The sequence below is a fragment of the Staurois parvus genome, unplaced genomic scaffold, assembly GCF_062004578.1.
Source record: "Staurois parvus isolate SC_StPar_1 unplaced genomic scaffold, SC_StPar_1.0 ptg000471l, whole genome shotgun sequence".
Lineage (NCBI taxonomy): Eukaryota > Metazoa > Chordata > Amphibia > Anura > Ranidae > Staurois > Staurois parvus.
In genome coordinates this window covers 1,443,181-1,467,984 of record NW_028318267.1, presented here as the reverse complement: position 1 = coordinate 1,467,984, position 24,804 = coordinate 1,443,181, and the positions used below count along the sequence as shown (strand labels likewise).

Here is a 24,804-nt window from a genome sequence, read left to right as displayed (position 1 = left end):
TGGTCCCACTATATGTAGGAATGTAGTCACTCTCTCTTGATCACTCTTGGGATGGACCATGGGATGTGTAGTGCGCATAGAGCAGTATATATGACCACAACTAACATGCTCGTTGCAAACACCAAGAAGTTAATGGGAAAAGGATAGGTTTGGGAGCTCACAGAGGACATTACAAGACAGCAGAAAAATACTATAAGGCCCCAAGTACACGGGACACTTCTGAACGATGGAAACTGACTGCTGGAAAACATAGGTTAAAAAATGTCTGTTCAGCCGTATTTGCATAACACGTTTATGTGCGTTTGCGTTTAGAAGCTTTTTTTAAAGATAAGCACAGGAGAACCTCCCAAATGACCAGAATGCAATGAAAAGTGGTACATTATTAACAGTTTCAGAGAAATACAGAGAGTAGAAGCAGAGACGGCAGTATGTGTTGAGATAATTAGGTGTGAGTTGCTCATTAACATTTATTTGGTTTCCAAGGGTGGGAAGGTGTCTGCTGGAGGGAGTCATTAAGGCCACCTGGCAGAGGGTCTTCAGGAGGAATTTGAGGTGTGAATGGGCATTAACATATCTTTTGTTTCCAAGGGTGGGAGAGGTCTGAGGTGTGAATCGGTCATTACAATGTGTGACAAGCTTAGTGTTTTGTCCATCTGAGCACCTTGAAAACTGTTTGCATGCATTTTTAATGATGAAAAAAGGCTCTGGACAGCATTGGGACCTGGAAGAGTTAAACAAAAAATTTCAAGCGCAAACACTTATAAATGTGATTTGCCGCGTTTAGACGTGTTTACAGGCTTTTTGCGTTTGAAACGCAGATAAAATCAACGTCTGAATGCAAGTTTGTTGCGTTCAAAAAACCTACTGTAAACTCAACTGCCTGCAAACGAAGATGTGTACATGGACACATAGGAAAACATTAGGGTGAGTTCAGGGGCTGCTGAAAAAAAAACGCTGAACAGCTCTTAAACGTGAGTTTAGCAGCTGCAGTGTACATGAGCCCTTAGGCCCCATTCACACGGGACTGACTGTTCCAAGATCAGCGAGGGATCAGCTCACAGATCTGTGTCCGCTCAGTTCATGCAGAACAGACATGGATAGAGCCCACTCTGCTCTATGGGTGGTCAGACTCCGCAGTCTGTTTACACTCAACTCCCCTCCGATCAGATACGCCTAGACAGAATGGGATGGATTTGCTTCCGTTTTAGTGAACCGGGTCAGATTGAAGGTAGGTGGGTGTAAACGGCCTATGTGGGTGTAAATGGACACGTCTATTTACACACCCAGGGATACATGGTTCAATCAGGTCTGCCAAGAAAAAAACCCCCAAAAAACGACAGGTGGGCCAGATCAGACCCGCAGTGTGAAAGGGGCTTAACAATTTTATGAATAATAGATCACAGGGCCATGAAGAAGTAGGTGTGTCTGGGTTATTTTTGGAGGATATCATTCATTGTCACTTTAAGGGCCGGTTCACACCATAAATCATGCCTTTGTACGTTTTGGAAAGCCTATTAATTTTATTATGCTGCCAAAAACATGAAAATGTTCCAAAAAAGTACAGCAAACTTGACTATTAAAATTACGCCGCACCAAACTACATGGTAGCAAATTTTGGTGGTTGCAAATGCACCTGCATTTTTGAGATGTGTGGGGGCACCATTAACCACTTCCAGTCCGGACACTTTCACCCCCTTCCTGTCCAGACCAATTTTCAGTTTTCAGTGCTATCACACTTTGAATAACAATTGCGCGGTTATGCAACACTGTACCCATATGAATTTGTTTAGAATTTTTTTTTAGACATAAAACTTTGTTTTGGTGGTATTTATTCACCACTGGGATTTTTATTTTTTCGCTATATAAATGAAAAAGTCCAAAAATTTTGAAAAAAAAGTGTTTTTCTTATAAAATTTTGCAAATAAATAATCTTTCTTCATAAATTTTGACCAAAATGTATTCAGCTATCTTTTTAGTAAAAAAAAAAAAACCCCAAACTTTTTTTCAACATTTTATTTTATTATCTATGTGTTTTTTCTTTTTAACATACTGTCACCCTAGTAGAACAGTCACCATAGTGAATGTACTACTTGTGTGGGGTGATGAAGATTTTTTTTCCCTTTTTTTACACTGATTGCTTTTACACCCATAAAGGCTGTAAAAGCAATCGTTTCTGCTCTCTGGCAGCATTCTTGCAGCCATTGAGAAATACTGTGAGAGCTGTGATTGGTCACAGCTTGTCACATGGTACAAGGTTGTTGTGAATAGCCTTGTACCCTGTGACCTCTGATCATTCACAGATTTCACACGTAGTAAGCTATAATGTCAGAAAGTGACATCTTGTTTACTACTGTTCACGTGATCACAGTTCGGCAGCGCTCCCGTCCGGCTGTTTACCTACATGGTCCGGACAGGAAGTGGTTAAAAATGAATGGCACCTGCCTGCGTCTGCAGCATGTTTCCATATGGTGTGGGAAAACATATGATTCTGCACACATTCCCACACTGCTGTTGGTGTGATGGGTTGGGTTCCGCTTTAGGTCTGGGGGAGATAACAGACAGTACAACATACCATACCCCGGCTCCAACCTACAGTGCTCTGTGCGGCACCTTGGTGTCATCACATCCAGTGCGAGGCTATGGACCCTGCAATGTACACAGAGGAGGGGACAGCAATGACAGCTCAGAGAGGTGGAGTGGGGTATTGAGGTGGAGTTGCCGATAGGTAAAAAAGGTGCTGATAATGCAGCTGAAAAATGCAATTTTAACACATTTACGGTGCATTTTTCAAAGGTTATGTGACAAAAAAAGAATAAAAAATGCAACACGTGTGCGTATTTGAAACGATTTTGCTGCATTTTCATACCATTTAAGGCTTGACTCACACCGATGCAGTTTGCACTTTCTGTTCTGTGGTGCGTTTGACCAATTTTGCATTCTTAATTTTTTTTTTGGGGTTAACTTGTTGCCGGGCAGAATAAAAACACAAAATGCATCAAAAACGTGTGAAGAACTAGTCAAAACTGCACTATATGCGCTGCCTGCAGCATCTCTGTTGAAGTCTACTGAACCAAAAAAGTAAAAAGTCCCTGACCCTTTCCAAAAAAGCAGCACCTCAAAAAAGGATGGATGTGAACATATTCATAGGAAACCATGATAAATGGACTGTAGTGCATTTCTGCAAAAGCGCTAAAACACGCATTGGTGTGAGCCAGGCCTCGATGGGGAGGTGCATTTTATTTTTTAGCTGACCAAAAATGCACCAAAAATGCGGCAAGCAGGATTTGTAACACCACAAGGGAGGCACAACAGACCAACGTGAAGACATACATTGAATTTAAAGGGATGCGCTTTTCTTAAATGCAAAAGTGCTGAAAAAACTGCTCAGTGTGAAAGCAGCCTATTGGCCAAAAAGGTGCAGAAAATTAATTCATATTAATTTAAATTCATATTAAAAAGTTGAATATAATACAATTGTATATTAAAAATGTTGTTTTTTTTGGTTTTTTTTTTAAATTATCCATTTTGGTTTTTGGCCAAATGCATCCTGAATTTTCAGTTTCAGCACACCACTAGAAAAAAGTATTACTCCTGATCCCGGCACACCCAAACCTGAGGACCATTTAACCCTCCCAGTGCAGGAGGCGGGGGGATGGGCACTACAGGGGGACAACTTCCATCATCCCCAGAGTCCAGCTAGGAGCTTGTACTAAACAGGACCTTGTTATTATATGTCATCTTACACCATGTGATCCTCCAGCTGTGGCATGACATCATGTGACTTGCAGTCCCCAGCAGGTGGTTGTATACAGGATGGACATATACACTATATTGCCTATAGTAATAGGACTCCTGCCTTTACACGCACATGAACTTTAATGGCCCCCAGGCTTGGTCTGTAGGGTTCAATATTGAGTTGGCCCCGCCCTTTGCAGCTATAACAGCTTCAACTCTTCTGGGAAAGCTGTCCACAAGGTTTAGGAGTGTCTATGGGAAGATTTAACCCCTTGCCTACAGGGCACTTTCACCCCCTTCCTACCCAGGCCAATTTTCAGCTTTCAGCGCCGTCACACTTTGAATGACAATTGCGCAGTCATGCAACACTGTACCCATATGAAATTTTTATCATTTTTTGAGACAAACAGAGCTTTATTTTGGTGGTATTTAATCACCCGAGTTTTTTTATTTTTTGCTAAACAAACAAAAAACTGAAAATTTTGAAAAAAAAATTCTGTTTTTGTTATAAAATTTTGTAAACAAATGATTTTCCTCCTTCACTGATGTGCACTAATTAGGCTGCAGTGATGGGCATTGATAGGCTGCACTGATGAGGGGGCATTGGTAGGTGGCAGTGATTGGCAGCACTAATAGGTGACACTGACAGGTAGGTCAGATGGGCACTGATATGTGGCATTGATGTGGTACTGATGGGCACTGGCAGGTGGCATTGATAGGCACTGATATGTGGCATTGATGTGGTACTGATGGGCACTGGCAGGTGGCATTGATAGGCACTGATATGTGGCATTGATGTGGTACTGATGGGCACTGGCAGGTGGCATTGATAAGCACTGACAGGTGGCACTGCTGGGGCTGCCCTGATGATCAGTGTAGATGCTCCCTCTGAGTAATGCTGATTACCGGCTCTCCACTTCTCACGAGCTCGCAGCGTGACAGCTCGTGAGGAGAGAAATGCAGATAAATGGCATTTCCCTAATTACATGCGATCAGCTGCGATTGGACACAGCTGATCACATGACCGAGCCAAAATTTTCAGCTCTTTCCGTTGATAGGTGATCTGTTGTGTCTGAGGGACACAGCGCACCACCAATCGCCACGCGCCCCAGGAGCTGCGCATGTGCGGTTAGAGTGGGAGGACGTCATATGACATCCTCCCAGAACAAGAGAACCGCCTTGATCCCGTCATTACTTACATGGCAGGAGGCGGTTAACCATTCTTCCAGAAGCACATTTGTGAGGTCAGGCACTGATGTCAGACGAGAAGTCCTGGCTCGCAGTCTCCGCTCTAATTCATCCCAAAGGTGTTCTATCGGGTTGAGGTCAGGACTCTGTGCAGGCCAGTCAAGTTCCTTCACTCCAAACTCGCTCATCCATGTCTTTATGGACCTGCTTTGTGCACTGGTGCTCAGTCATGTTGGAACAGGAAGGGGCCATCCCCAAACTGTTCCCACAACTCTTCCCACAAAGTTGGGAGCATGAAATTGTCTTGGTATGATGAAGCCTTAAGAGTTCCCTTCACTGGAACTAGGGGGCCAAGCCCAACCCCTGAAAAACAACCTCACACCATAATCCCGCTCCACCAAACTTTACACTGGGCACAATGAAGTCAGGCAAGTACCGTTCTCCTGGCAACCACCAAACCCAGACATGTCCATCGGATTGCCAGACAGAAAAGCGTGATCGGTCACTCCAGAGAACACGTCTCCACTGCTCTAGAGTCCAGTGGCGGCGTGCTTTACACCACTGCATCCGACGCTTTGCATTGCACTTGGTGATGTAAGGCTCGGCCATGGAAACCCATTCCATGAAGCTCTCTATGCACTGTTGTGATAATCTGAAGGCAACATGAAGTTTGGAGGTCTTTAGCCATTGACTCTGCAGACAGTTGGTGACTTCGGTGCACTGTCATGTGACGTGGCCTACCACTTGGTGGCTGAGTCGCTGTTGTTCCCAGCTGCTTCCACTTTGTTATAATCCCACTAATAGTTGACCGTGGAATATTTAGTAGCCAGGAAATGTCACAGATCAACATATTACACAGGTGACAACCTATCACGGTACCACGCTTGGAGTCACTGAGCTCCTGAGAGCGACCCATTCACCAATGTTTGTAGAAGCAGTCTGCATGCCTAGGGGCTTGACTGTATACACCTGAGGCCATGGAGGGGATTGGAACACCGGAATCACATGATTTGGAGGGGAGGTCAATACGTTTGACAATATAGTGTACATGTAAACACTTAAAGGAACAGTCCTTATTTGTGTTCCCCGGATCACCCATGGCTGACCTCCCCCAGGACCGCACGGCCTACGTGCTCCGGGTAACACAAACAATAGAGCGCCCCCCCCCCGACTTCTCCTCTCACTCACACACATACCTCTCCTCCCGCCTCGAGCCGGACCCCAAACACACCGCACTATTCTCTTCTTCCGTGCCCGGCGCCGCCCACCACACGCCTCCTGCCATTGGCCAAACACCGCCCCGCCTTCTCTCTCATATTACCTCGCCACTGATTAGCCGACAACGCGGAAGTTTCAGCAGTGAATGAGGCGGATTGGCCGGATGGGTTGACGGACAGGCCTATGAGTTAATACACGGAGAGGAAAACTAACACTCTGACCTACGCTGTTACCGGGCGATGTGACAGCCGTGCTCAGCGCTGATGGCTGCTGGAGTCGGGTCTTCTGTGATTGGTCAGGAAGATGGAGGAGGTGTCATATGATGAAGGGGGGTATTGTAATAGCAGCTTTGTCCTGGTAACCTGTGTGGGCGGTGCTCAGAGAGGGGAGGAGTGCCGACATCACATTCAGGACCAACTGATAGGGTCACACTGTTAATTGACCCCTCCTGACATTACTACTACACTGACCCCTGTGTACCGACACTCAATGACCCCTGTGTACCGACACTGACCCCTGTGTACCGACACTGACCCATGTGTACTGACACTCAATGACTCCTGTGTACCGACACTGACACCTGTGTACCGAGACTGACCCATGTGTACTGACACTCAATGACCCCTGTGTACCGACACTCAATGACCCCTGTGTACCGACACTCAATGATCCCTGTGTACCGACACTCAATGATCCCTGTGTACCGACACTCAATGACCCCTGTGTACCGACACTCAATGATCCCTGTGTACCGACACTCAATGACCCCTGTGTACCGAGACTGACCCCTGTATACCGACACTGACCCCTGTGTACCGACAATGACCCCTGTGTACCGACAATGACCCCTGTGTACCAACACTCAATGACCCCTGTGTACCGACACTGACCCCTGTGTATTGACACTGACCCCTGTGTACTGACACTCAATGACCCCTGTGTACCGACACTGACCCCTGTGTACCGACACTGACCCCTGTGTACCGAGATTGACCCCTGTGTACCGACACTCAATGACCCCTGTGTACCGACACTCAATGACTCCTGTGTACCGACACTGACCCCCGTGTACCGACACTCACCCCTGTGTACCGACACTGACTCCTGTGTACTGACACTCAATGACCCCTGTGTACCAAGACTGACCCCTGTGTACTGACACTCAATGACCCCTGTGTACCGACACTGACCCCTGTGTACCGACACTGACCCCTGTGTACTGACACTCAATGACCCCTGTGTACTGACACTCACTGACCCCTGTGTACTGACACTCAATGACCCCTGTGTACCGACACTCACCCCTGTGTACTGACACTCATTGACCCCTGTGTACCGACACTCAATGATCCCTGTGTACCGACACTGACCCCTGTATACCGACACTCAATGACCCCTGTGTACCGACACTGAACCCTGTATACTGACAATGACCCCGTATACCAACACTGACCCCTGTGTACTGACACTCAATGACCCCTGTATACCAACACTCACCCCTGTATACCGACACTCAATGACCCCTGTGTACCGACACTGCCCCTGTGTACCGGCACTGACCCCTGTGTACCGAGACTGACCCCTGTGTACCGACACTCAATGACCCCTGTGTACCGACACTGACCCCTGTGTATTGACACTGACCCCTGTGTATTGACACTCAATGACCCCTGTGTACCGAGATTGACCCCTGTGTACCGACACTCAATGACCCCTGTGTACCGACACTCACTGACCCCCGTGTACCGACACTCACCCCTGTGTACCGACACTGACTCCTGTGTACTGACACTCAATGACCCCTGTGTACCAAGACTGACCCCTGTGTACCGACACTGACTCCTGTGTACTGACACTCAATGACCCCTGTGTACCAAGACTGACCCCTGTGTACCGACACTCAATGACCCCTGTGCACCGACACTGACCCCTGTGCACCGACACTGACCCCTGTGTACCGACACTGACCCCTGTGTATTGACACTCAATGACCCTTGTGTACCGAGATTGACCCCCGTGTACCGACACTCAATGACCCCCGTGTACCGACACTCACCCCTGTGTACCGACACTGACTCCTGTGTACTGACACTCAATGACCCCTGTGTACCAAGACTGACCCCTGTGTACTGACACTCAATGACCCCTGTGTACCGACACTGACCCCTGTGTACCGACACTGACCCCTGTGTACTGACACTCAATGACCCCTGTGTACCGACACTGACCCCTGTGTACCGACACTGACACCTGTGTACTGACACTCAATGACCCCTGTGTACTGACACTCACCCCTGTGTACTGACACTCATTGGCCCCTGTGTACCGACACTGACCCCTGTGTACCGACACTCACCCCTGTGTACCGACACTCATTGACCCCTGTGTACCGACACTCACCCCTGTGTACCGACACTGACCCCTGTGTACCGACACTGACCCCTGTGTACCGACACTCAATGATCCCTGTGTACCGACACTGACCCCTGTATACCGACACTCAATGACCCCTGTGTACCGACACTGAACCCTGTATACTGACAATGACACCGTATACCAACACTGACCCCTGTGTACTGACACTCAATGACCCCTGTATACCGACACTCAATGATCCCTGTGTACCGACACTGACCCCTGTATACCGACACTCAGTGACCCCGTATACCGACACTCAATGATCCTTGTGTAACGACACTGACTCCTGTATACTGACACTCAATGACCCCGTATACCAATACTGACCCCTGTGTACTGGCACTCAATGACCCCTGTGTACCGACACTCACCCCTGTGTACCGACACTCACCCCTGTATACCGACACTCAATGATCCCTGTGTACCGACACTCACCCCTGTATACCGACACTCAATGATCCCTGTGTACCGACACTCACCCCTGTATACTGACACTCAATGACCCCGTATACCGACACTCACCCCTGTATACTGACACTCAAGTACCCCGTATACCGACACTCAATGATCCCTGTATACCAACACTGACCCCTGTATACCGACACTCAATGATCCCTGTGTACCGACACTCACCCCTGTATACCGACACTCAATGATCCCTGTATACCAACACTGACCCCTGTATACCGACACTCAATGACCCCGTATACCAACACTGACCCCTGTGTACTGACACTCAATGATCCCTGTATACCAACACTGACACCTATATACCGACACTCACCCCTATATACCGACACTCACCCCTGTATACAGACACTCAATGATCCCTGTATACCAACAATGACCCCTGTATACCGACACTCACCCCTATATACCAACACTGACCCCTGTATACCGACACTCAATGATCCCTGTATACCAACACTGACCCCTGTATACCGACACTCAATGACCCCCTGTATACCGACACTCACCCCTATATACCGACACTCACGCCGGTATACAGACACTCAATGACCCCTGTATACTGACACTCAATGATCCTTGTATACCGACACTCACCCCTGTATACCGACACTCAATGACCCCTGTATACTGACACTCGATGATGCCTGTATATTGACACTCAATGATCCCTGTATACCAACACTCACCCTTGTATACTGACAGTCAATGATCCCTGTATATCAACACTGACCCTCCATACGTCCTGACCCCTGTACGCTGACACTCAATGACCCCTGTATACTGACACTGACCCCTGTATACTGACACTCAATGACCCCTGTATACTGACACTGGCCCCTGTTTACTGACACTCAATGACCCCTGTATACCAATACTGGCCCCTGTATACTGACACTGACTCCTGTATATCGACACTCACTGACCCCTGTATACTGACACTCAATGATCCCCTTATATTGGCACTGACCCCTGTATACTGACACTCAATGATCCCTATATACCGACACTGACCCCGGTATACTGACACTCAATGGCCCCTGTATACCGACACTGACCCCTGTATACTGACACTCAATGATCCCTGTATACCGGCACTGACCCCTATATCCCGACACTCAATGACCCCTGTATACCAACACTGACCCCTATATAATGACACTCAATGACCCCTGTATACCAACACTGACCCCTATATAATGACACTCATTGACCCCTGTATACTGACAATGACCCCTGTATACTGTCGCTCAATGACCCCTGTATACTGTCGCTCAATGACCCCTGTATACTGACGTTTAATGACCCCTGTATGCTGACACCCAATGACCCCTGTATACTGACGCTCAATGACCCCTGTATGCTGACACCCAATGACCCCTGTATACTGACACCCAATGACCCCTGTATGCTGACACCCAATGACTCCTGTATACTGACACTTCCACACCACCACTTAGTGTTCTCTTTCAAGTGTCACTTAACCACTTCAGCCCCAGGCCTATTCTGGCATTCCTCTCCTAAGCTGCTTACACATTAACCCCTTTGAGCTTAAGGGTAAAACAAATCTTAAGACCTAAGCACAATCTCGCAACGCTGACATGTGTTAGTAAAACTGTACCTATCATCACAACAACTTTGTACATCCAGGTGGAATATACTGCGTTTTATTTTCAGGACAAATTGGGCTTTCATTTGGTGGTAAATGGTAATGGATATCTCCTGATTTTTTTTATTATCAAAGGAAAACTGTCCCAAAAAAAGTAAAAAAAAAAATATTCTTTTTAAAGTTAGCCGTCTGTTTTTTGTTACTTCTGTAACTTACCACCAAAGAACAACCCAAAATACATTTTCCAGCTCTTGACAATCGCAGTGATATGTGTATATTCCTTTTTGTTTGTACCCATAGTACAGCCCAGAAACAATAGTGCACATGTTTAATTTTTTTTTTATCTAATACACACTGACACCAATGAAAAAAAAAATATAAAAGCCTAACCTTTGACCTTGACCCAATCACTAACCCTGACACTGAACTAGATCAAACCTTGATCTAGGTATTTTTTCTTTTACTTTGTAATATTTATTTATCTTTTTTTTTTTAACAAACAGGTTTCCCCCTCTATGCAAGGATAGAAATACAATGTATCTCTCTCCTCCATTCATAGAGAAAAAAAAACAAGGGGGGGGGGGCCGCCTCTACAGTGACTGACCACTGTGATAGCCAATCAAAGGCTATCAGAGCAATCATGTGACCCGGAATGGAGAGTCCCTGGTCCCGATTGTTAGAACGGGGCCCAGTGCTCTCAGTGACACCCTGGTCTTTGTGCTGGGAGTGCACCGTGCTCCCACAACAAAGACAAGTACACAAATATGTGGCCCCACGGAAAAAAGCCCAGTTCTGTCAGGCCGCATATTTGTGTTACATCAGCGTGAAGGGGTTAAAGGAACGCTTTATAAACACATCGGATCTCAATGGGGAAAAATCTCCTGCTGGATATCTATACTGATATGGACTGGGTAATGTGTTAGGAATGTAAGGATGCCCCACCGTTTGATGAAAATGAAAATTATCAACCTACAGAGGACTGAATTCAAAGATATCCCGAAAATCAAAGTGAAAAAATTATGCAGCAGGCTAGTCCATTTTGCTAAAATTTCATTGCAGCAACTCAAAATGGTCCTCAGTAGTTTGTATGGGCCCTACGTGTTTGTATGCATGCCTGACAACGTCGGGGCATGCTCCTAATGAGACGGTGTCCTGGGGTATTTCTTCTCAGATCTGGACCAGGGCATCTCTGAGCTCCTGGACAGTCTAAGGTGCAACCTGGTGGCGTCAGATAGACCGAAACATGATATCCCAGAGGTGTTCTATTGGATTTAGGTCAGGCGAGCGTGGGGGCCATTCAATGGTATCATTCCTTCATGCTCCGGGAACTGCCTGCATACTCTCATGAGGGCATTGTCGTGCACCAGGAGGAACTCAGGACCCGTTGCACCAGCGTAGGGTCTGACAATGGGTCCAAGGATTTCATCCCGATACCTAATGGCAGTCGGGGTGCCATTGTCTAGCCTGTAGAGGTCTGTGTGGAGAGATGCCTCCCCAGACCATCACTGACCCACCACCAAAACGGTCATGCTGAACAATGTCACAGGTAGCATAACGTTCTTCACAGCTTCTCCAGACCCTTTCAGGTCTGTCACATGTGCTCAGGGTGAACCTGCTCTCATCTGTGAAACGCACAGGGCACCAGTGGTGGACCTGACAATTCTGGTGTTCAATGGCAAATGCTAATCGAGCTCTATGGTGCCGGGCAGTGAGCACAGGGCCCACTAGAGGTCCTCGGGCCCTCAGGCCACCCTCATAATGTCTGTTTCTGATTTTTTGGTCAGAGACATTCACACCAGTGGCCTTTTGGAGGTCATTTTGTAGGGCTCTGGCAGTGCTCATCCTGTTCTACCTTGCACAAAGGAGCAAATACCGGTCCTGCTGATGGGTTAAGGATCTTATACGGCCCTGTCCAACATCTCCTAGAGTATCTGCCTGTCTCCTGGAATCTCCTCCATGCTCTTGAGACTGTGCTGGGAGACACAGCAAACCTTCTGGCAATGGCACGTTACCCTAGCCAAATGCAAAACTAGTGAAAAACAGAAATGATGAGTAGGGAAAAAAATGTCAGTGGCCTCCAGCTGTAAAACTATTCCTGTTTTGGGGGTTGTCTCATTGTTGCCCATCTAGTGCACCTGTTGTTAATTTCATTAACACCAAAGCAGCTGAAACTGATTAACAACCCCTCTGCTACTTAACTGACCAGATCAATATGCCAGGAGTTTAATTGACTTGATGCTATACTCTGATTAAAAAGTGTTCCTTTAATTTTTTTGAGCAGTGTACAAGTACAAATTAGCATTTTGTGCTAGAAAATTACTTAGAACCCGCAAACATTATGTATTTTTTTTAACCCCTTGCCAACCGGGCACTTATACCCCCTTCATGCCCAAGCAGTGTATTTCAGCTTTCAGCACTGTCACACTTTGAATGACAATTGCGCGGTCATGCAACATTGTATCCATATGAAATTTTTATCATTTTTCCCCACAAATAGCGCTTTCTTTTGGTGGTATTTAATTACCACTGGATGTTTTATTGTTTGCACTATAAATGAAAAAAGAGTGAAAATTTTGAAAAAAAAAAAGGTTTTCTTTGTTTCTATTATAAAATTTTGCAAACAGGTAGTTTTTATCCTTCACTGATATGCGTTGATAAGACTGAACTGATAGGCGGCACTGATGATGCTGCACTGATAGGCAGCACTGATGATGCTGCACTGATAATGCTGCATTGATAGGCGGCACTGATAGGCACAGACTAACAGAACGTTTGAGGCTGCACTGATCATCAGGGCACTGATAACCAGTGCCTTGATTATCAGTGCAGATATCTGCTTTGACAGTTGCCAATTACCGGCAGTACTTTCTTCACACTGTAACAGTGTAAGGAAAGTACTGCCAATAACTGGCAAGTGTATTTACATAGTGGTCAGCTGTGATTTGACACAGCTGATCACGTGGCAAAAGGCCACTGTGATTGGCCTTTTACCTTGTCATGTGATCACCGGTGGTCAAAGGACACAGCGATCATAGACAGCGCCGGGTGCGCATGTTCTGGGAGGAGGTCATATGATGCCCTCCCAGAACTGGACTACTGCGCTGTACCTGTCATTCAGCTATAGCACGGTAATAAAGTGGTTAAGCAGAGTCCCTAAAGAGTAAAATTGTGGGTATTGTAATTTTTTGTTACACGGTGTTTGCATAGCAGTTTTTCAAACGCATTCTTTTTGGGAAAAAATACACTTTAAGGAAGATTAATGCAAAAAACAATATAATACCCAATTGTTTGGTAAAAATATAAAATACGGTGTTAGGCCGAGTAAATAGATACCAAACGTCATGCTTACAAAATTGCGCAAGCCTGTGCAATGGCAACAAACATCGTAAATTTTACTATTCATAGGTGACACTTTACAGGTTAATACTTTAGATTAACCGCTTCTAGTCTGCCCTGTAGCAGAAGTACTGCTACTAGTACTGTACTGTACTGTAGCAGAAGTACTGCTGCAGGGTGCGCAAAATCACGTATACATACGTGATTTTGCAGTTCCGGGTAGGGGGCATGCGCGAGCCCTACCTGTGCCGCCGTTCACGGCCTCGGCTGTCAATCATATTGTCAATACAGTTCTCTCCCGTCAGCTCCTGCACACTGCTTTGTATGGCTCTGCATAGCAGAGCCATACAAAAGCAGTGTGCTTACAGTGAAGCACACACACAGCACATAATGTGAAACAGCACACACTTCACCCTTTGATCGCTACTCATGTTAACCCCTTCCTGCTCAGTGTCATTAGTAGAGTGTCGGTGCTTTTTATTAGCACTGATCACTGTATTGGTGTCACTGGGGATGTCAGTGACACCAAGTCAGTTCCCCCTCAGTGTCAGAATGCCCTCCACAGTCCCGCAATAAGTCGCTGATCGCCACCATTTCTAGTAAAAATCAAAAAAACAAAAATTCTAATATATATACCTCCATTTGTAGACACTATAACTTTCACGTAAACCAATTAATTTACACGTATTGGAATTTTTTTTAGCAAAGACATGGAGCAGAATACATTTTGGCCTAAATTTATGACAAAATTTGATTTTTTTAATTTTTTATTGGATATGTTTAATAGCAAAGAGTCAAAAATATAGTTTTTTTTCTCAAAATTGTCTGTCTTTTTTTGATTATAGTGTAGAAAATTAAAAACTGCACAGGTAATCAAATACCACTGAAAAAAAGCTTTCTTTGTGGGAAAAAAGGACGCAAATTTCATTTGGGTGCAGCGTTGCATGACTGTGCAATTGTCAGTTAAAATAATGCAGCGCTGTAACGCAAAAAAATAGCCTGGTCAGGAAGGGGGGTAAATTCTCTGGAGGGCAAGTGATTAACAGAGGAGGTCTGGTGCTAGATCTGCCCATGATCTGACTTTCACAGCAATAACTCACATGTGTGGAACAATTTCTGTTTGTGAGCGTGCGGGACCATTGCGTGTGTTCACCTTTGTACGGAAGAACAGGGGGATGGGGTGCTTTAATTTTTTTTAATTATTTGTTTTTTATACTTTTGCATTAACCACTTGCCCTCCAGAGGATTTCCCCCCTTCCTGACCAGGCCACTTTTTGTGTTACGGCGCTGCATTACTTTAACTGACAATTGCGCGGTCATGCATCGCTGCACCCAAATGAAATTTACATCCTTTTTTTCCCTACAAATTGAGCTTTCTTTTGGTAGTATTTGATCGCCTATGCAGTTTTTAATTTTTAGTGCTGTAAAAAAAAAAAAAAGTTACAATTTTGAGGAAAAAAAACAATATTTTGGACATTTTGCTATTAAACATGTCCAGTAAAAAAAAAATAAAAAATCAAATTTCGTCAAATTTATACCAAAATGTATTCTGCTACATGTCTTTGCTAAAAAAAAAAAAAATTCCAATACGTGTAAATTAATTGGTTTACGTGAAAGTTATAGTGTTTAGAAATGGCGGTATAGATATTGGAATTTTTTTTTCTACTAGTAATGGCAGCGATCAGCGACTTATAGCGGTACTGCAGTGGACATTCTGACACTGGGGGGAACTGACTTGGTGTCACTGACATCCCCAGTGACACCAATACAGTGATCAGTGCTAATAAAAAGCACCGACACTGTACTAATGACACTGGGCAGGAAGGGGTTAACATGAGGGGCGATCAAAGGGTTAACTGTGTGCAGGGCGTGTTTTATGTTTTAGTAGGGGGGGGGGTGTTGGTGCTTCACTGTAAACACACTGCTCTGGGTGGTTGGCTATGCACAGCCATCCAGAGCAGTGTGCCCAAGCCAACAGGGAGGAGGACTGTTAGTAAACAAACGATTCCTCCTCCCTGTCGGAGATGCTGGGTAATCACCGGTGCCAGCGGGTAATCACCGGCCAGGACCCGGTGACTGACAGCCGTGACCGCCTGTATACTGACGCTCAATGACACCTGTATACTGACATTTCTATACTGACAGCTGTGGCCGCCTGTATACTGACACTTCTATACTGACAGTCAATGACACCTGTATACTGACGCTCAATGACACCTGTATACTGACATTTCTATACTGACAGCTGTGGCCGCCTGTATACTGACACTTCTATACTGACAATCAATGACACCTGTATACTGACATTTCTATACTGACCAGGGGCGGACTGACCATTTGGAAACTCGGCACTGCCCGAGGGCCCGGGGTCAGTAGGGGGCCCCATGAGATGCCCCTGGTACCTTTTTCATAGGCTTTTTTGAGTTTGGGCAAGGACACAGGGGCCCCATAATCCCCTATTGCCCGGGGGTCCCATGAGTTGTCAGTCCACCCCTGATACTGACACTCAATGACATCTGTATACTGACACTTCTATACTGACACTCAATGACACTCCTATATTGACACTCAATGACACCTGTATACTGAGACTTCTATTTTGACACTCAATGACACTTGTACACTGACACTTCCACACTGCCACTCATTGACACTCGTATGCTGACACTTCTATGCTGACACTCAATGACACCTGTATACTGACACTTCTGTACTGACACCTGTATCCTGACACTTCTATACTGACACTCAATGACACTCGTATGCTGACACTTCTATGCTGACACTCAATGACCACCTGTATACTGACACTTCTATACTGACACTCCATGACCCCTGTATACTGACATTCTATGACCGCTGTATACTGACACTTCCACACCACCACTTAGTGTTCTGTTTCAAGTGTAACCTCTTCAGCCCCAGGCCTATTTTGACATTCCTCTCCTACAAGTAAAAATCAGCGTTTTTGTTTTTTTTTTTTGCTAGAAAATTATGAAGAACCCCCAAACATTATGTTTTTTTAGTAGAGGCCCTAGAGAATAAAATGGTGGGTGTTGCAATTTTTTATGTCACGCGATATCTGCGCAGCTATTTTTAAACGCAATTTTTTGGGAAAAATAGAATCTAATGAATTTTAATGCGCAAAAACACAATATGATACCCAATTGTTCGGTAAAATATAACATATGATGTTACGCTGAGAAAATAGATACCAAACATGTCATGCTTTAAAAATGTGCATGCTCATGGAATGGCAACAAACTGCAGTACCTAAAAATCTCCATAAGCAAAGCTTTAAAAGCCTTTACAGGTTACCAGTTTAGAGTTACACAGAAGGTCTGGTCCTAGAAGTATTACTCTCGATCCGATGTTTGCGGTGATACCTCACGTGTCATTTATGTATGCGCATGAGATGTGTGTGTTCGCCTTTGTGCGTGAGCACGGTGGGACGCGGTAGTTTTACATTTCTTTTGTTTTTAATGATTGTATTTTTACACTGTCTAATTATGTTTTCATCACTTTTATGGTTATCACCAGGGATAAACAACATCCACTGCGATAGCATGGGCAGTGACAGGTCCTCTTTATGAAGAGATCTGGGGTCTTTTAGACCCCAGATCTCTCCTCTAACCTTAAGCAAGGAGTTCACACTATGCGGGGCAGGACACTGCATGTAATTCGCACAGGAATTGCACTGCATTCCTGTGTAAATTACATACAAATGTCTGTGAGGTGTGATTTAAGCCATACACTTTGCACCAAAAAGATGCAGGACTTTTTTTAAATCTGCACCTGAATCGCATTGCATGGATGAGAACACACATGCAATGCGATTTCTGGCAATCTCATTGCGTTTTGCGATCTGTTTCAGGTGTCATTAATTTATCATTGACACACACACCAGATCGCATGAACGCGATGCGATTGCAATGTACATCGAGAAGGCCGAAGTTGTTAATGCAATGATGATCACCTGCTGACTCAGCAGAACCCACAAGGAGGTTTGACTCTACAATAAAACACAGAAGCTGACTAGAACACAATCCACCTTCTGATGATCTCAGTACAGAGGATGTATTTCCAGTCTATTGAAGAAGACATCCATAGGCACTCTTTATGGTAGAATTCTGTTATTCCTCCATACAACAAATGTCAGTCCTGGTGACAGATTCATGTACCTGTCAGGAACACACAGGAACTCATACCATACACTCCGTCCTCCGTGTATGTTCAGCACCTTGCTAGTTAGGATGATGTTCAGCTCTGCAACCGACAACATCATGGCAACAGATCACTCATTTCTGACCCAAGTCAGCAGCCCAACAGGAGATTCCCCTGGATAAAGCTGGCCATGCACAGTAATGCAGGCCATAGATGGGGAGAAAAACGGCCGATTTTTCGTCCGAAAATAAAACCGGCCGATTATCTTATCGTTAGTGGACGATTTTGTCGGCCGTTTTTGGACTTTCAGATTATCGGTGATGTTGGAAATGTTCGAAAAACGCCCGACTTTATCCTCATTGATGGTCAAAAACGAATGATCGTTTTCCGAAAAAGGATCACAAAGGCCACAAAATGACATCATTTCCCGTTATAGGTTACTCATTAATCGGCCGATTTTCGTAATAATTGGTGGTCAGGTAAGTTTTTTAGACCGACCGATAGTTCGTTAATCGGCCGAAAATCTGCCGTTTTTCTCCCCATCTATGGCCTGCATAAGGCTGGCCATACACCATACAATTTTCTGTCCAATTTTCTTTAGATTTACCTTCAACTGTGTAGTGCAAGGGCCCACCTAATTGGATACAATTAAAAGTGTTGTTTAGGTTTGACCTCCTATTATATGGTTCTTGGTAAATCTAAACCAATTTTCTAAAGAAAATTGTATAGTGTATGGCCAGCCTTAGTTTTTTTTTTTTTTTTTTACCATTCAGCCAGAGGGCTCCTGGCTGACAGGAGGAATTCCCTCACTTTCCTAGCTAGGACATTATATTTTGACAGCAACACCTGCAGCTGTCAGAATATATTGAGCTGGTGCTGCAGCCACTGATCAAACAAAATTTTCCAGCGTGTCCTTTCCAGGGAAGTCAAATTCTGTTGAGTAGGGACAGCCACACAATGATAGAAATTCTGAACTGACCAAATTATGATCAGTGTATGGCCAGCCTAAATGTGGTGATTTATGTAAGAATTTATTCTACTTATGAAGGGCGATGTCCTTTTCCTTTAAATAAAATATTACAGTGCCTCCAGCCGTTAAAATACGGCAAATATTTAATAAACCAATAATTTGGACACCTTAATAATTTGATCACCACTTATTAATATACCTTGAGTCCTTTTAGCCAGTATGATTTCCTACCATATACACAAAAATTGTCTTATAATAAATAAATAGATAAATTTATTTATGTACAAAAATTATATATATATTAACACAAAACGCAAAAGATTGGTAATAAATGGATACTGGTACACACGATCAAAAATATAATATACCAATACTATACACCAAACAATTCTAATAATGATAATAAAGATTAAAATCAGATTTAGTAATGAATGGTAATTTAGAGTACTTCAGAGGTCATTTTCTCCCAAAACGTGGCCATAGGAATGGGAGAAAATATTCCCTGATAAATTGTACTATAACCAATAAAAATTAATTATTTATGCAATATGACACCAAACAATTTTTAGCAGTAATAATATGGATCTCTCTACTATATATGAACACCCAATGCACTTATTATCACTCTAAGCAAGAGAGGAGATATACAATGCAATATTAATTTTAAACAGTCTCACCACACCCAGAACCTGGATTATGACGCCTCCCCAGTGGATTCACCTGGCAATTGAAACGCCTTCAGGAATGGCCGCAGGGAGCAAGTGAGAGATAGTGCAATAGGTGGTAATGTTGGAAAAATGTAGGATGGTAGAAGTTCAGAGATTTAGAAGTTTAGTAAAAGTTTTTAAAAGTTTGAAAGGATTACGTAGTAGTTCTTCAGATAGGATAGATTTCAGCCTTGTCAGATTTCTTCAGCTTGTCGGTTTCCTTGGGTTTTTTCTGTGTTGTTTTTAGCTTGTTTTCTCTCAGCTTGTTTTCTCTCAGCTTGTTTTTTTTAGCTTGTCTTTTTTAAATGAGGTGCATGGCTTTTTTATACCATCCAAACCATTTTTCTAAAAGACCCTCCCAACAGGCTTTTTGATTGGCCGGTCGAGAGGTGTATGTACCTAAGATATCTCTCACCTGTCCACTGGGGGGCAGTCAGGGATCACAAAACAATTTGAGTATTTATGATGACTCATACCTCCGGTGGAAACCAAGGTGATTTTAGATATTATATATACGTCTCATCCAAATATATTTGATTCTACCTATAATGTCCTGGATAGGAACCATAGAAGATATATGTGTATTCAGTTATTCATTTCCCTGAGGTTCAAACTTGTGTGAAACATTTGCTTTCTGATGGAAACATACAACTGATACCAATTCACAAAATATCATACTTTTCACCATTTCATACTTAATTTAGTGGTATGCAATCCCCAACTCTGCTGAATATATTTTTGTTTGAAAAAGAGTGTGAATAATGTGTCTCTTCTTTAATGTCTTTGTGGGTAGAAATATAAGTTCTAAGTTTCACCTTTTGGTCTTAGGAATGACACAGGAACCCTCTGTTTACTTGTCCATTGTTAAGATAATAGGGTAAAAAACCAGTTATCCTTGTAGCCTTCGTTTGAGAAGTCTGTTGGCTTATCACTCTCTCCAAGGTTTTGTTTAATCTTCTCAGACTTATAAGTATGGTCTTACTTCTTGTAATTTGGTCAGGTGTGGTGACTCACTGTTTGGAAGTCCAACGTTGTATTTGACTTTCTAATTAGCTTTTTGTAGGTGAAATCTCCTCAACTCCAAGAGACAAATGGCAATTTATTGAGAAAATATACTTTGCTAGTCTTAAAGTCACCAACATCAGCTCTCACGATTGTCTCTCCTGGGACCACCTGTAGAGATTCAAATAGTCTATTGTCTCTGGAAAGAGTCCCTTCCACTCATTGTGTGTGTGATTTCACTAGAAGGTCACTTGACTTCTCACCAAGAAAGGTTAACCCTTAACAGACGGCTGGGCTTGTTGCTGTTGGAATGAAATTATGTTTTTGATAAATAGTCCCCCAAAAGTCACTACATAAAGCAGAACTGTACCTTCCTATCTTTTATAGACAAGAAAGCTGCCATCATAAGCTGCCCATACATGGGACAATTGTTTTACATTCAGTCACTGAGTTAAATGGAAAAAACTGACCCCAATTCCCCCATCCACACATTCGATATGTATGGGGGAATCCTACCCACTGAACTATTGTATTCTAACAGAGGGGAGACTTTTCTGCCATCAGAATACACAGATCAGAGTTGCAGCCAGTTGTCTGTAGTAATAATCAATTGAAGAAAGCACAGGAAATTATGTTGGGTGTGTTCACAGTCCAATTCTTGGGGTACTGAAGGCTGGGCAGAGCCCTTCACCACATCTGCACACATGTGGATCAAGCACAACATAATTCTCACCTAGGTGAGAAAAGTGGATGTGAATTAAAAAAATATATACTAAATTGTGGGAAAGGGAGGGGGCTGGGGCCAGATACAAACAATTAACTTGGGGGGGGGGGGGGGGTGAACATGTGATTTAATGGCCTTGTAATCTATTTTTCAGTAAATTATTTTTATTGTGTTTTTCTACCTCCTTGTAACGTCCTCCGTGAACCTCTCCTTTTCCCTCTTCACATCCACACATCCATTTGTTTGGAACGAGCAGTGCATGTTGAAGGTATGGTATGTGCACGACCAATCCCATAGTCCGTAGTCCATCCTGGGAACAAGAGGATACATACAGTGGGAACATGAACAATGAATGTAGTCACCCTCTAACAGGAAGGAAAAAAATTTGGAGATTTGGAAGAGGCTGAGAGCAATAGGAGAGACATTTTTGAGTTAAGAATACACATGCAAAAGGAATATATATATATATATATATATATATATATATATATACAGTCAGGTCCATAAATATTGGGACATCGACACAATTCTAACATTTTTGGCTCTATACACCACCACAATGGATTTGAAATTAAATGAACACAGTGTGCTTTAACTGCAGACTGTCAGCTTTAATTTGAGGGTATTTCCATCCAAATCAGGTGAACGGTGTAGGAATTACAACAGTTTGCATATGTGCCTCCCACTTGTTATGGGACCAAAAGTAATGGGACAATTGGCTTCTCAGCTGTTCCATGGCCAGGTGTGTGTTATTCCCTCATTATCCCAATTACAATGAGCAAATAAAAGGTCCAGAGTTCATTTCAAGTGTGCTATTTGCATTTGGAATCTGTTGCTGTCAACTCTCAAGATGAGATCCAAAGAGCTGTCACTATCAGTGAAGCAAGCCATCATTAGGCTGAAAAAACAAAACAAACCCATCAGAGAGATAGCAAAAACATTAGGCGTGGCCAAAACAACTGTTTGGAACATTCTTAAAAAGAAGGAACGCACCGGTGAGCTCAGCAACACCAAAAGACCCGGAAGACCACGGAAAACAACTGTAGTGGATGACCGAAGAATTCTTTCCCTGGTGAAGAAAACACCCTTCACAACAGTTGGCCAGATCAAGAACACTCTCCAGGAGGTAGGTGTATGTGTGTCAAAGTCAATAATCAAGAGAAGACTTCACCAGAGTGAATACAGAGGGTTCACCACAAGATGGAAACCATTGGTGAGCCTCAAAAACAGGAAGGCCAGATTAGAGTTTGCCAAACGACATCTAAAAAGGCCTTCACAGTTCTGGAACAACATCCTATGGACAGATGAGACCAAGATCAACTTGTACCAGAATGATGGGAAGAGAAGAGTATGGAGAAGGAAAGGAACTGCTCATGATCCTAAGCATACCACCTCATCAGTGAAGCATGGTGGTGGTAGTGTCATGGCGTGGTCATGTATGGCTGCCAATGGAACTGGTTCTCTTGTATTTATTGATGATGTGACTGCTGACAAAAGCAGTAAGATGAATTCTGAAGTGTTTCGGGCAATATTATCTGCTCATAAGCTCATAATGCTTCAGAACTCATTGGACGCCGCTTCACAGTGCAGATGTACAATGACCCAAAGCATACTGCAAAAGCAACCAAATAGTTTTTTAAGGGAAAGAAGTGGAATGTTATGCAATGGCCAAGTCAATCACCTGACCTGAATCAGATTGAGCATGCATTTCACTTGCTGAAGACAAAACTGAAGGGAAAATGCCCCAAGTACAAGCAGGAACTGAAGACAGTTGCAGTAGAGGCCTGGCAGAGCATCACCAGGGATGAAACCCAGCGTCTGGTGATGTCTATGCGTTCCAGACTTCAGGCTGTAATTGACTTCAAAGGATTTGCAACCAAGTATTAAAAAGTGAAAGTTTGATTTATGATTATTATTCTGTCCCATTACTTTTGGTCTCTTAACAAGTGGGAGGCACATATGCAAACTGTTGTAATTCCTACACCGTTCACCTGATTTGGTTGTAAATACCCTCAAATTAAAGCTGACAGTCTGCAGTTAAAGCACATCTTGTTCGTTTTAATTCAAATCCATTGTGGTGGTGTATAGAGCCAAAAATGTTAGAATTGTGTCGATGTCCCAATATTTATGGACCTGACTGTATATATTTCTTAACCAGAGTTTATTGTCACTTTAACCACTAGGGGACCGCCCCCAGTACATATACTGCTACAAGGCGGCCCCTGTGTGCAGGATCACATATATAAATGTGATCCTGCTTTCCGGGGTAGGGGGCGTGTACGAAGTGCGTGACCGCCGTACCCGCGGCACCTATTGCGGCCGCAGGTGTCAATCACCAGGTCCCGACAGGTGATTACCCTCCGAAGCCCGGCGATTGCCGGCAATCACAGACAGAGAGGAAGGCTGCATTGTTTTCAATGGAGCTTTCCTCCCTGTCAGCTTTCAATTCACTGTTCCGGGACACAGCCTCCAGGAACAGTGTGTAACAGAGAGGTACACACCCCTGCCCCCTAGTAAAACACTCCCCTCACACAGTTAACCCTTTGATTGTCTCCAGAAGTTAACTCGTTCTTCCCCAGTACTATTATTACAGTGTCAGTGTTTTTTTTTTTGCACTGATCACTGTATTGGTGTCACTGGGGATGTCAATGACCCCAAGTCAATTCCCCCCCAGTGTCAGAATGTCCGCTGCAGTCCCGCCATAAGTCGCTGATCGCCACTATTATTAGTATAAAAAAAATTAAAAACACAGCATGTATACCGCCATTTATAAACGCTATAACATTCACGTAAACCAATTAATTTACATGTATTGGGATATTTTTTAGCAAAGACATGTCGCAGAATACATTTTGGGCGAAATTTATGAAATTCTTTTACTGGACATGTTTTATAGCAAAAAGTCCAAAATATTGTTTTTTTAATCAAAATTGTCGGCCTTTTTTTTTTATAGCGCAAAAAAATAAAAACCGCACAGGTGATCAAATACTACCAAAAGAAAGCCCAATTCGTGGGGAAAAAAGGATGTAAATTTAATTTTGGTGCAGCGTTGCATGACCAATTGCCAGTTAAAGTGACGCAGCGCCATAACACAAACTGCTTCTGTAACCGCTTCCTGACCGATCTATAGCAGAAATACTGCTACAGGGCGGCACAGGTGCACAATATCACATATATATACACGTGATTCGTGCTCCTGTGGTTTTCACGCCCCTCCCAGATAGCGTCAGATTGCCTGTCAGTACACCAGTCATCACATTTAACC

General features: G+C 43.9%; 1 protein-coding gene across 1 annotated transcript in view; it reads right to left on the bottom strand.

Annotated features, from left to right (window-relative positions):
• The window catches only part of MMADHC (metabolism of cobalamin associated D), a 53,557-nt gene extending 47,324 nt beyond the window's left edge, over positions 1-6,233 (bottom strand). The window contains exon 1 of the mRNA XM_089689367.1: positions 6,120-6,233. The gene's annotated coding sequence lies outside the window, so the exon portion shown is untranslated. The remainder of the gene's footprint in view (positions 1-6,119) is intronic.
• Positions 6,234-24,804: the final 18,571 nt, after the last annotated feature.